Source organism: Montipora capricornis, chromosome 6, assembly GCF_036669925.1.
Source record: "Montipora capricornis isolate CH-2021 chromosome 6, ASM3666992v2, whole genome shotgun sequence".
In the NCBI taxonomy this organism is placed as follows: Eukaryota; Metazoa; Cnidaria; class Anthozoa; order Scleractinia; family Acroporidae; genus Montipora; species Montipora capricornis.
Window position 1 is genome coordinate 9,856,377 of NC_090888.1, and position 10,912 is coordinate 9,867,288.

The window sequence follows — 10,912 nt, forward strand, 5'->3', positions numbered from 1 at the left end:
TAAACTTGCCCAAGTCGGCCTCGCACCGGTCTTTGGTTTTAGCAATAAACAAAAAATCGTCTAATATGTGCAAAACAGATGAGGCACCCAGGTGATGAATAGACAACCACTCCAATGCGGTACTAAAAGAAGAAAGACCCATGGGGAGGCACCGGTCAAAGTAATACAAGTTATCGAACTTCATACCTAGCAAGGAATAGTCGGCAGGATGAATTGGTATAATACGAAAAGCCGACTTGATGTCGGTTTTAGCCAAAAAAACAATCTTCCCCGGTGGCTTTAATGGCTGGGATCGCATCACTAACGGATGCGTATTTGACAGAGGAACAATAGTCAGGAATAGCATCATTAACCGAATTTCCTTTGGGATAGGATAAATGATGAATCAAACGAAATTCAGATGGGTCTTTCTTGGGTACAACGCCCAAGGGAGACGTACGAAAGTTCGTAAAAGGGGGAGTTTTAAAAGGACCCACAATTCGGCCTGCGTCGCATTCCTTGCGCAATTTCATTCTAGCAATTTCCGGTTGGGCGAGGACACTTTTGAGATTAGGAGATTGAAAAAGGAGCCGATCACCAACAAAATTAACACGAAAGCCACAACGGAAACCATCGACAAGAAAATGCTTTTTGTGTAAGAGGCATTCAAGCCTGTCCACCCTTACGGGGGTTACTGGCGGGCTGTGAAGGGCCTGATACTTGAATAGAGTTTCCTTTTGGTTTAACTCCACTATACCGCTGATGAGGGGTTGGTACTGAGCATTGAATTGCTGGGTGCTTTGCTCCACATTTATAGCAGACGTGTTCGACCTGAAACTTTTGGCAGTGTTTTCCGGCATGAATTCGGACGAAAATGCTGGCGTCTCGAGGCTTGGGGCTTATTGGGGATCGACTGTGATCTCCGAAAATTAGCTGAGGACCTCAACCAAAGTTCCCAATGTATTTGATCCCATGGATATTTATCGGGTGCAGATTGCCTCAGATAACGAAATTGTTCGTCATACCAGAGCCAATCCCCGTTCGACAAAGCAATGTCACGGACTACCTCGCAATACTTCATCAACTGCGGGGTTTCACTCTGGTATCGCTCAGTATAGACCGAGACCAAAATGTTAAACACCGAAACCCACTGTTGTATGTTGGAAACCTTCTTTGTTGCGTGATACGGCTCAAGGGTCAGCCGCGGCTGCTTTGATAGCCCAGAGGAGGAGGTCATCGATAACGCATACTTATCGATTTGAGGGGTGGATGCTAATAAGGCCCCAAATTCCACATATTTGTAGCCCAGATTTTAGCTTTAATTTTGGAACCCACCCGGGAACTAAGATTTCCTGACACACTAGTAAAAATTTGTTTAGGTTGCACATTGTCGGAACCCAGAAGCAGAAAATCATTTCTTGTACCTGCACCAGTGAGGCTACTAACATGGCTGCTCACAGCTGAAGTGACGCTATCTGAAGACAGGTCGGCTTGAGACTGGCCTGCTAAGGTGGTTTCAATCGACGTGCTGTCCTCAAACGTGTTTTGTCTCAAGATCTCGGTGAGACTGTCCTTAGATAATGCTGTTTTCACCGCTTCCGAGATGGCCGTCGATATGGTGGCGGAGAGAGCGTTTACGTCCAAGGAGACCAAACCGGGGTTGTTATTAGTTTGTTCAGGGAGAGGTGGGACCGTTGTAGTAAGCTCTGATGTCCGCACTCGCTTAGAACATGTTTGGCGGCCTGTCCTTGATGGCTGTGCCGGACGCTTCCTATGAGGCATGACTTATCGATAACAGATAAAATTAGGTAATTAAATACCATGGAATGCTGTTTGATTTCGAAAGAAAATTGATAAGAAGGAATACGGCGTAATATGACAAGATGAAATTCCATCCTAAATTTTTGGTCACAGTTGAGGTGGGGCAGTTCCACAGATTTCCTTAAATCTGGTTGATGAGCAATGATATGTAACCGGATGAAAAAGAGAAAAAGAGAAAAAAGCCAAGTTCCCAAAAACAATGCATTACCGCCTGTGCCGAGTGCATTGGACCACTCGTAAAGAGGCGGTCAAAGAATTGTACACTCATATGGCAGGAGTAAGCACATAATAAATTATCGCCAAAGCCATAAATGCACGTTGGACGTGCCAACCATGGTTCAAAGGAACCGAACAAGCACAGCCATTGCTCGTGGGAGTAAAACCCAACGGCAAACAACAAACAGGGGCTGTTAAAACAAACAACAACTGACAATTCGGCTTGGCTTAAAACAAAACGGAACTGGCAAATCTTAAGACAGTAAAATAAAAAACCATAAAATGCCTGGGCAAGGTGAGCAGTATAGATAAGAAGTTGTTTCAAATTTGTTACATAGCTTAAATTTGCCCAATGTGCGGCTATAACGATTGTAGGCAACGTAGAACTGCCCCCCTCAAACTACGATAGAGCTTGTACTGACCAATGCCGTTTAAATGTATCCCGTCATGGGCCATAAAATTAGTTTTTGCTCTCCAAAACCCTTTATGGCTCCAGAACATTGCATAGGGGATGGGCTCTAACACTACTTTTAATTACCGATTTAAGAGGAGTACGTTCTTGTTAAAGATAGGAGCCCCCGTTCGATAAATAGTTTGACAGACACATACACATTTGACTTTAAGCGAATCATGGAGGGACCTGGTAAGGTCTTCAATTGCTGAGCCAACGTTCACCGGAGAAAGATGGCTTAAGTCGTTAGTTCCTAGCTGTAAGATAACTATGTCAGGCTTAAACTGTGCAACCACAGAAAGATCAAATTGAACAGTCTTAAGGACTGTTCTTCCCCCGACCCCGTGCCATTTTAACTCTATGTCTTCGAGAATATTCAAGTTAGCATCGAGAGCAGCATTCCGCCCTATATATTCGCGTAAACGGCGAATAAAGGAATGGCCAAGTATCAAAACACGTGTTGCCGACATATCACCGCCTGGGAAACAGTGTTGTAAACTGAGGGCGAAAGAGGGAACAAAATAGTCCAAAGTAAAAACAGGTACTTGCCTGAAAGTTCTTGGAACTAGTGTAGGAAAAAATGTTTTCTTCGCGAGATACCAACGGTACGAGGGCCAAGGGAAGAAGGGCGAATTGCTCCAGAGAAATATCTTTTATACTCTAGGGAACGCCCCCCTTTATTTCCAGTGGTGATACTTGACACATACCAGGCTTACGGATTAATGCTTGACCGTCATAGCTCGACATAAATAACATTATGCGTGCACAGAATGTTTGGTTTTATTCTAGAAATTGCTTAGCATATCTTCTTTACACTCGGTCATTAGATCATATCACTCGTTTTTATTCATATTCATACCTTTTTATTTATCTCAGGCATTTTACCCCCACATTCTCTCGCTCTTTACTCATTTTTACTTTACTTTCCACCTGTATATAAGCCCTACGCGGAATATTTTTTCTTATCCCTGATGATGCCGTAGATCGGCGAAAGCTCGGATTCTAAATGTTTTTAACGATTTTGACATCAATTTTACAGTAGTGTAAGGCCTCAATTGGATTCTAAACTGTTGCACCCAATAACTTCGCAAGAAATACCCTTATGAACGACTGGGCTGACTGAAAGTGATTTGTAATGAGTCAAATGAGTCAATTTATAGGATAACTTGACTGTTTTCTTTCTTCAGTGGAGAAACGCAAGTGAAATGCGATTCTTAATTAAGCTGCAAACCTATTTCTAGGCTTGTAATGTGGCATGGCCATCTTTGTTTCGGAGTAACCCGAAGCGAGTAAGGTATTTCAGTCGCCAGAAATACGTTAAACGAACGGACGAAAAAAAAGGCCACATTTTTTTAACGAGAACATTCCTTGCCACTACAATAAAACACAAGAATGAAGACATGTTGTGTTTAAACCCGCCTGAAAAATAGAAGAAAAACACCCGTGAATAGAATGTCCACTGCAGTACTCAAAAACCCATCGATGAGCTCTCGGCGGACACGGCATGAAGTTAAAGTCTATTTAAACAAGTGTATAATTCTCTTTTAACAAAAGATTCCATGTGGAAGAGGAGAGTACACGATTTCCAGGGCAGTTCAGCTTCTATTAAACGCCTGGTTTATTAATAAGTTGTAACGGGTGAAATTTAACATATACGGGTCTCTGATTTTGAAACAATTCTCGACCTGTTACAATCGCACAAGTGAATGTACCATACCATGAGAGGAAATTAACGCTCATGAAATTAACGTTAAACTTATGACTGGTGCTTACAATGTGACTCTTAAAACGAGAGTAGAAGTCCTGCCAAACCAAGCGATTTTTAAATATAACTGTCTACCAGGAAAAATGCCAGGATTGTTTGGCATTCTCCCAGGACTCTGAAGTAGGCAAGTAATCAGTTACAAAGAGAGAAATATTTCAAGTTAAGGTCATATAAAACTGTAGAGTTTTCGTATAATTATGCAGTATTAGGTTATCTATTAAGAAAGGGATCGCTTTACACTTAAAAATTGCCCCCAGTTGTCAAGTTCCAAAAATAAGTAGTTTTGGAGAAAACAGTCTCGGTAATTTTAGGGATAAGGGATAACTTAGGAAGCGGCTAGAGCACTCAAGAAGTAGGGAGAAATACTCGCCTATCGGCTCGTGTTTCCCTCTACATTTCTTGCGTGCTCTAGCCGCTTCCTGCGTACTTTACAACAGAACAGAGCACAGTCAAGGCTTCTTTATTTGTTAACTAATACTACTAATACTGTTTATTTATTTATTTATTTATTTATTACTAATACCCGTCAATATACGCAGGTTACGTAAACTCTATATGTTTGAAGTAAATATATAGTCTCGTCTGTCCTTGTCTTGTCTTGTCTTGTCTTTATCAGCGGTGCCAGTGTTTTCCTCGCCCAAATATCGCTGTGGGATTTGGAACTTTACCGACAGAGAAAATTTTAACAAAAAGAAAGAATGCTAAATTCGATCACCCGCCTCGACTTACATGTATCTACATGTGGTAGTCATGCGTTCAACCGCTCTGTTGGTCCAATCGTAATACAACTTTAAAGCAAACAGCGTGTCAGCCACTTGCACAAATTATCTCAGATGCTGTAAGAATAACAAATTAATTAAGATTAATATATACTTTCAAAGAATCTCGTTTACCATGCCAACGCTAAACGACTCGGATCAGAGATATCGGAGGCACACAGCGAATTGTGTTAATAGGAATTAATGCTTAAATTAACGTAAATTAAGCAAAGCTATGATCCTCGTAGTTATGGACACAATTTTAGCAATTGCGTAGGAAAGCCTGAAAATTTCAGGACTTCAACGGGGTTTGAACCCGTGACCTCGCTATACCGGTGCTACGCTCTAACCAACTGAGCTATAAAGCCACTGATGTTGGGAACTGGTTATTGGTGGGTTCTAATGTTCCCGTTAGGAATGAATCAACAATGAAATGATTCATGAAATGGATCATATATGAGCTGCGGATATGAAATTAAGTAGAGCCATGATCCTCAAAGTTGTGGACGAAATTTTAGCAATTGCGTAAAGAAGCCTGAAAAATCCAGGAGCTGAGCTATGAAACCACTGACGTTGGGAGCTGGTCATTTGTGGGTTCCATAACTGCGAAGATCATAGCTTTACTTGATTTCATATCCGCAGTGCAGTATATGATTTATTTCATATATCATTTCGTTCATTAACGTAAATGGAAGGGAAAATTAGTTCCCACATAAGAAAATTAAGGCAAAATGAAGTAAATTAACAAGACTAAGGAACACAATTTGCTGAGAGAATGGGAACGAAAAATTTAATATGCAAACAGTGTTTGTGGAATTGTTTCTAAACTCGGGATTAGGGCAAAGCAGCTGTGGTCGCTTTTCCCAGAGTCGATGATACCGGGGATATCTATCTTAAAAAGTAATGTTGTTTTTCCTTGTTCTCTTCCAAGGCTCTCTACAATTCGTTCATTAGTTTGGCCTGGCATGGCATAGAGAATTTGGGGCGAAAATAACAAAAATTAATGCGCCGATCAACTCGAAACTTCAACACCCCCCCCCTCCCGGTGCAAACCCCGGGAATTTGAGCTTTTGAAGATTGGATCGTTCAAGTTGCCGCCCTCTTGGGCCAAAATGATGTTCAAATGCCCTACCCTCTCGTAGGATTTGTATGTCATACCCTACTAAAGGACAATCGTTGTTGGCTCCTTTCGTCTTAAATAACGACCTTTTGAAGCCCTTTTTTGTAAGACAATAGCTCACAAATGCTATGCCCGAAAAACATCATTTCAAACCTGACACTTCGGGTTCAATTTTGCCCACCCCACGCAAGCAAAGGTCAAATTCCCCACTCCCCCGGTTTGCCGGGGGGGGGGGGGGGAATTGTAGAAGGCGCATAAGGTCGTGAAAATTAACGCTCCACTTAATTAATGACGAGGAAATAATCGACTACTTTTAACTCGTAGTTTTAAAATTCACGTTAATATCACGAAGCGTTACTTTTCTATTGTAAGGTAAATAAACTTCGTTTACAACATTTCATTGATTTGGCAGTGAATTTTGTGTAAAGGATCCTGAACCAAAATTTATTCTCGAACAAAATGATTTTATGGCGTTACTTGTCAATTTTTCCTCTGACACCTGTTAATAACTGATGAGATATACCCGCCTTTAACCTAACAGAGGATCTCTGTGAGATTATATTAGCACATTCGAGTCTTGAATTCTATTTACCATGTTTAAATAGACCTTTCCGCGGCTTTTTTAAATTTTGAAACAAATTTTTTTAGCAATTTTACGTGGAAAAATAGATTTAGGCAGATCTAGGGAGCTTTCCAGAAACATGAAATTAGTAAGCCGTTGACCAGTCACCAGTTTGGTTATCCGATCCTGTGTCGTCTGTCAGGCCTCAAATAAGATGAAATAACGCAGATTCGGGTCATTTATCAGTTAACACTTAGTCTCTTCCGGATTCCGATGGTTTACTACCACGGTTATAATTTACGCTCAGGCTCACAATCGTACCATGCCTCTACTGGCAAATGCAAAAGACTTAATGATTTTGTGACCGTCAAATTTCAAAGTGTGTGTCGCGACCGCCCCCTGACACTGCTGCCCCTGTAGATGCGGCTGCTGAACTCGAGAGGCCATTTGCGGCTGCAATGAGCCTTTCCGAGCGTTCTCCACTTTTTCCATAAATTACCGGTATTCAAACTCAAACAACCACCAGAACAACACCGCCGAGGTGCGAAGTTCTTCCAACCACGAGGAAAGCCACTTTGCTTGCAAGGGTTTGTGGGACTTGAGTGGACGTGATAGACTGGTTTCGACGAATTCAACAGTTCGATGAATTCAACGTTTTGATGAATTCAGTGATGAATTTAAGGTTTCGAAGAATTAAACAGTTCGATGAATTTAGCGTTTTGATGAATTTAACAGTTTCGATGAATTTAGCGTTTTGATGAATTTCAGGTTTCGATTAATTCAGTCGAGTATTAGATGAATTCAAACCTTTGGTGGATAGAAGTTTTGGTAAATTCACAAGATTGAATTTTGAACCAATTAAAGCGCCATAAGAATGATGCCAGCAAAACACTATTTTCGCAAATATGGAACTACACATATTATTCCGTTTAGCATTCTATTTGCTGCTGGCATTTTGTCGAAACGAAAGGACTGAAAGGAAAAGACCTTATGTGCTCCAGTCAAACAAAAGTGTTCCTGAACAGTCATGGTTTAATGAAGGTGCATGCCATTGTCAGGATCAACATGATAAAATCAAAAGGCGTTCTTACCGGCTGGACATACTTTATGATGATCTCTTAACCAAGCTACTGGAACAGTGACCCTGCCCGCTGATGACTGAAGGATGCAATAAAGATGGTTCACAAAATACAAAAAACAGTTGAGATCATAAAGAAACTTACCAAAACCTGCATAAAGATATTCAGATAAAAGCAAGGACATAAATGAAAACGAATTACTTAGCTAGAAATCAGCAGAGTTTGCATGTTGCAAAAATTGTCCAAAACCCGTAAAAATTCAGTTGCATCACCCAAACTAGGGCCACAAAACAACGACTGCGACTATAACCACCACTAATGAGATGGAATATCCGCGCGCAATAAATAAAATGAGTTGTCTGTCTAAATCCCAACATTGACTCCATAACAAAAGACAAGGATGTTTAAAAAAGAAATTGCATTGTTTGCTGACAGCGTTTTAATGACTGACGTATACAGTTAACTTAAAACGCGCTCGACTTTGCACTACCCGGCGGTGCACCTTAGTTATCACTCACAGCCAGCGCTATCTTTAAACTTTCCTGACTAGGTGTCATTTTACTGCTGCTGCCAAAATTAGCCAGAGCACAATTTCAAAAGCCGCAGGAAGCCAGAAGGGAAGTGATTTTTTTTTCCAGCCAGCATCGGTATTCAAAAGGTCGACCACAGCAAGAAAAACGTTTCGGCAAAATTCCCAGCGAGAGTTTCTCACCCATTATTTAGTAACCAGCCAGCAAATTCCTAGCCTGAGGAGCGGATATTTTGAGGAGCGGATCCTTTGGGTACTCCTGAACGTTAAACTTGTGACTGGTGCTTACAATGTGACTCTTAAAACGAGAGTAGAAGTCCTGCCAAACCAAGCGATTTTAAATGTAACTGTCTACCAGGAAAAATGCGAGGATTGTTTGGCATTCTCCCAGGACTCTGAAGTAGGCAAGTAATCAGTTACAAAGAGAGAAATATTTTAAGTTAAGTCATATAAAACTGTCGAGTTTTCGTATAATTATGCAGTATTAGGTTATCTATTACGAAAGGGATCGCATTACACTTAAAAATTGCCACCAATTGTCAAGTTCCAAAGATAAGTAGTTTTGGAGATAACAGTCTCGGTAATTTTAGGGCTAAGGGATAACTAGCGAGGAACTAGCACTGTTGTAACCCGTTCCAAAGAGAAAGACTCTGTTAGTGAAAGGTACATGTACAAACGCTTTTATTATTATTATTATTATTATTATTATTATTATTATTATTATTATTATTATTATTATTATTTTGTAATCCCATTACAGTTTCCAATATCTGAAACATGTCGGTTATTAGTGGCCCAGCTAGTCATATTTGTATTGTTGTATTTTAAAAGGTCTTTTGAAGTTGATATAACTGGAATTTGCTGGCACAACACACTACCTCTCTGGAAAGGGCAGTGTCTCTGAACCCTTCATTTGCTTCACTGAAGGGAAATCCTATGGAGGCTATGGAAGATCCAGAGGCAGAAAGTATCTTCAGCAGTGTGGAAGGCAGGTGGGTATATTTTCAGGCTTACTGTAAACATGTGTCAAGTAATACCTAAAAAATGAGGAAAAGTATTCCTTTGAAGTTAACAGGTTCGAAAACAGTTCACTGGAACTCCAGAGAACTCAGTGCACAAGTTTGAATTTAAGGGACCACATTTTCTTATCTTCAGAAGTCATGTATTTACATTTATAACATAGCTGCTAAATTAATGTAGCCAAATTCAGTTGCACGAGCATGCCTCATATTCCCATTGTGCATGCTGATGATGTTGGTGTTAAAGTGCCGGTGTTAAAATGTTATAAAACATGCCTGTATGTCAGATGTGCGTTCATCAAGATATGAAGCACTCAAGAAGCTAGACTTGCCCTGAGAAAATGGGGGACGAATCTGCTTTTAATATAAAGTAAATATTCACTAGTATTGGTTGCTATGCTGTGATTGAAAATTTCCAGATGTCAGTGTTCGATCAAGGTCATGTGTTTGTTGTTCAGCCAGTGAATCTGAACAATACAATCTGTTGTTGCAAACACCAGGCCCTCAATACACTTAGGGCTTAGGGGATTGAGTGAATTTAGAAATTTGAATTACAATTAGACTTTCAACAATGCATTCTTGGATGAGTACAACTTGGAAATTTACCTAATAGCATATTTATTTGTATCTGTGATGCAAGAGCGAAAACATGAACAAAAAATAGCTGAAAATTTCAATTTGGGGTCCATTTCCATCCTGTAGTTTTAGCATTTTCACTACTATAAAATCCTTTCGTTTCATGTTTGGTGAAAAATAACTGTCATTATTCTGGTTGGCAGGCTTCAAAAGTTAGAGGATGTGAAGCTGTTGGGGAATGGATAGAGCCAATCAGGAACCATTTCTGGCACTGTGCTGAACAGTGTGATGGGGATGAACAGACTTTAAGGGTTTGGTAAAAAAATGCGATAAATGCTGCGATATAGTGGACAAATGTACAGTCATTAATTTTTGTATTACTGCAGTTAATATCATCTCCACATTTCCTGTTTCAAATTTGTTTGCTTGAAAAACAAAAAGTTTACTTGAAAACATGGCAGAAATATCACTATGTCACTATGCAATGTACAGTATCATACATGTATATCAGTATAATTAAATTCTTAGTACTGGTTTACATACTTGCCATGTGAGTGCCTAAGCAAGTAAATTAGTGTGGGAGTCTAAAGCAGGCTTTCAGCCAGAAACATGAAAATAATAGTAATACTAAAAAGAGTGGATGTACTTGGGATACAATTCCCAATAAAACCCAATAAAATAGAGCCCTGTACGTGGATGTCATTTTGGCCTGTCACAGGACAGTAACCACTCAAACTGACCATTTTTTGAACTAGTATTCTTTACGTAGTACAGACTATTTCATGTCACACTGATCCCATCCGTTCTGGCTTATAATTGAGCCCACAACTAGTGATGTTTATTTTTTTCCATATTACAGCTATGATGTTTTTATCACACGAATTTTGCTGGCAGCACTTGACCACAATTTCCATCTGTTCCGCGATGACATGAAAGACTCGACTGGCCAAGTGCGGTACAAAAAACAGTACAGCAAAAGGTCGAGGAACTGGAAAGCAGAACCACTGAAGGAACCGAAATGTTACCCACACTGGCCA

At 40.2% G+C, this 10,912-nt stretch overlaps 1 long non-coding RNA gene and 1 pseudogene across 1 annotated transcript in view; one reads left to right on the forward strand and one right to left on the reverse strand.

The window, feature by feature from the left end:
- Positions 1–645: 645 nt before the first annotated feature.
- LOC138051502 (uncharacterized) lies at positions 646–1,761 on the reverse strand (annotated as a pseudogene).
- Positions 1,762–9,132: 7,371 nt separating this feature from the next.
- LOC138051507 (uncharacterized) overlaps positions 9,133–10,912 on the forward strand; it is a 1,789-nt gene continuing 9 nt past the window's right edge. The window contains exons 1-3 of the long non-coding RNA XR_011132835.1: positions 9,133–9,272; positions 10,079–10,186; positions 10,735–10,912. The exon at positions 10,735–10,912 is cut by the window's right edge and continues 9 nt beyond it. This is a non-coding gene — a long non-coding RNA (uncharacterized lncRNA). The remainder of the gene's footprint in view (positions 9,273–10,078; positions 10,187–10,734) is intronic.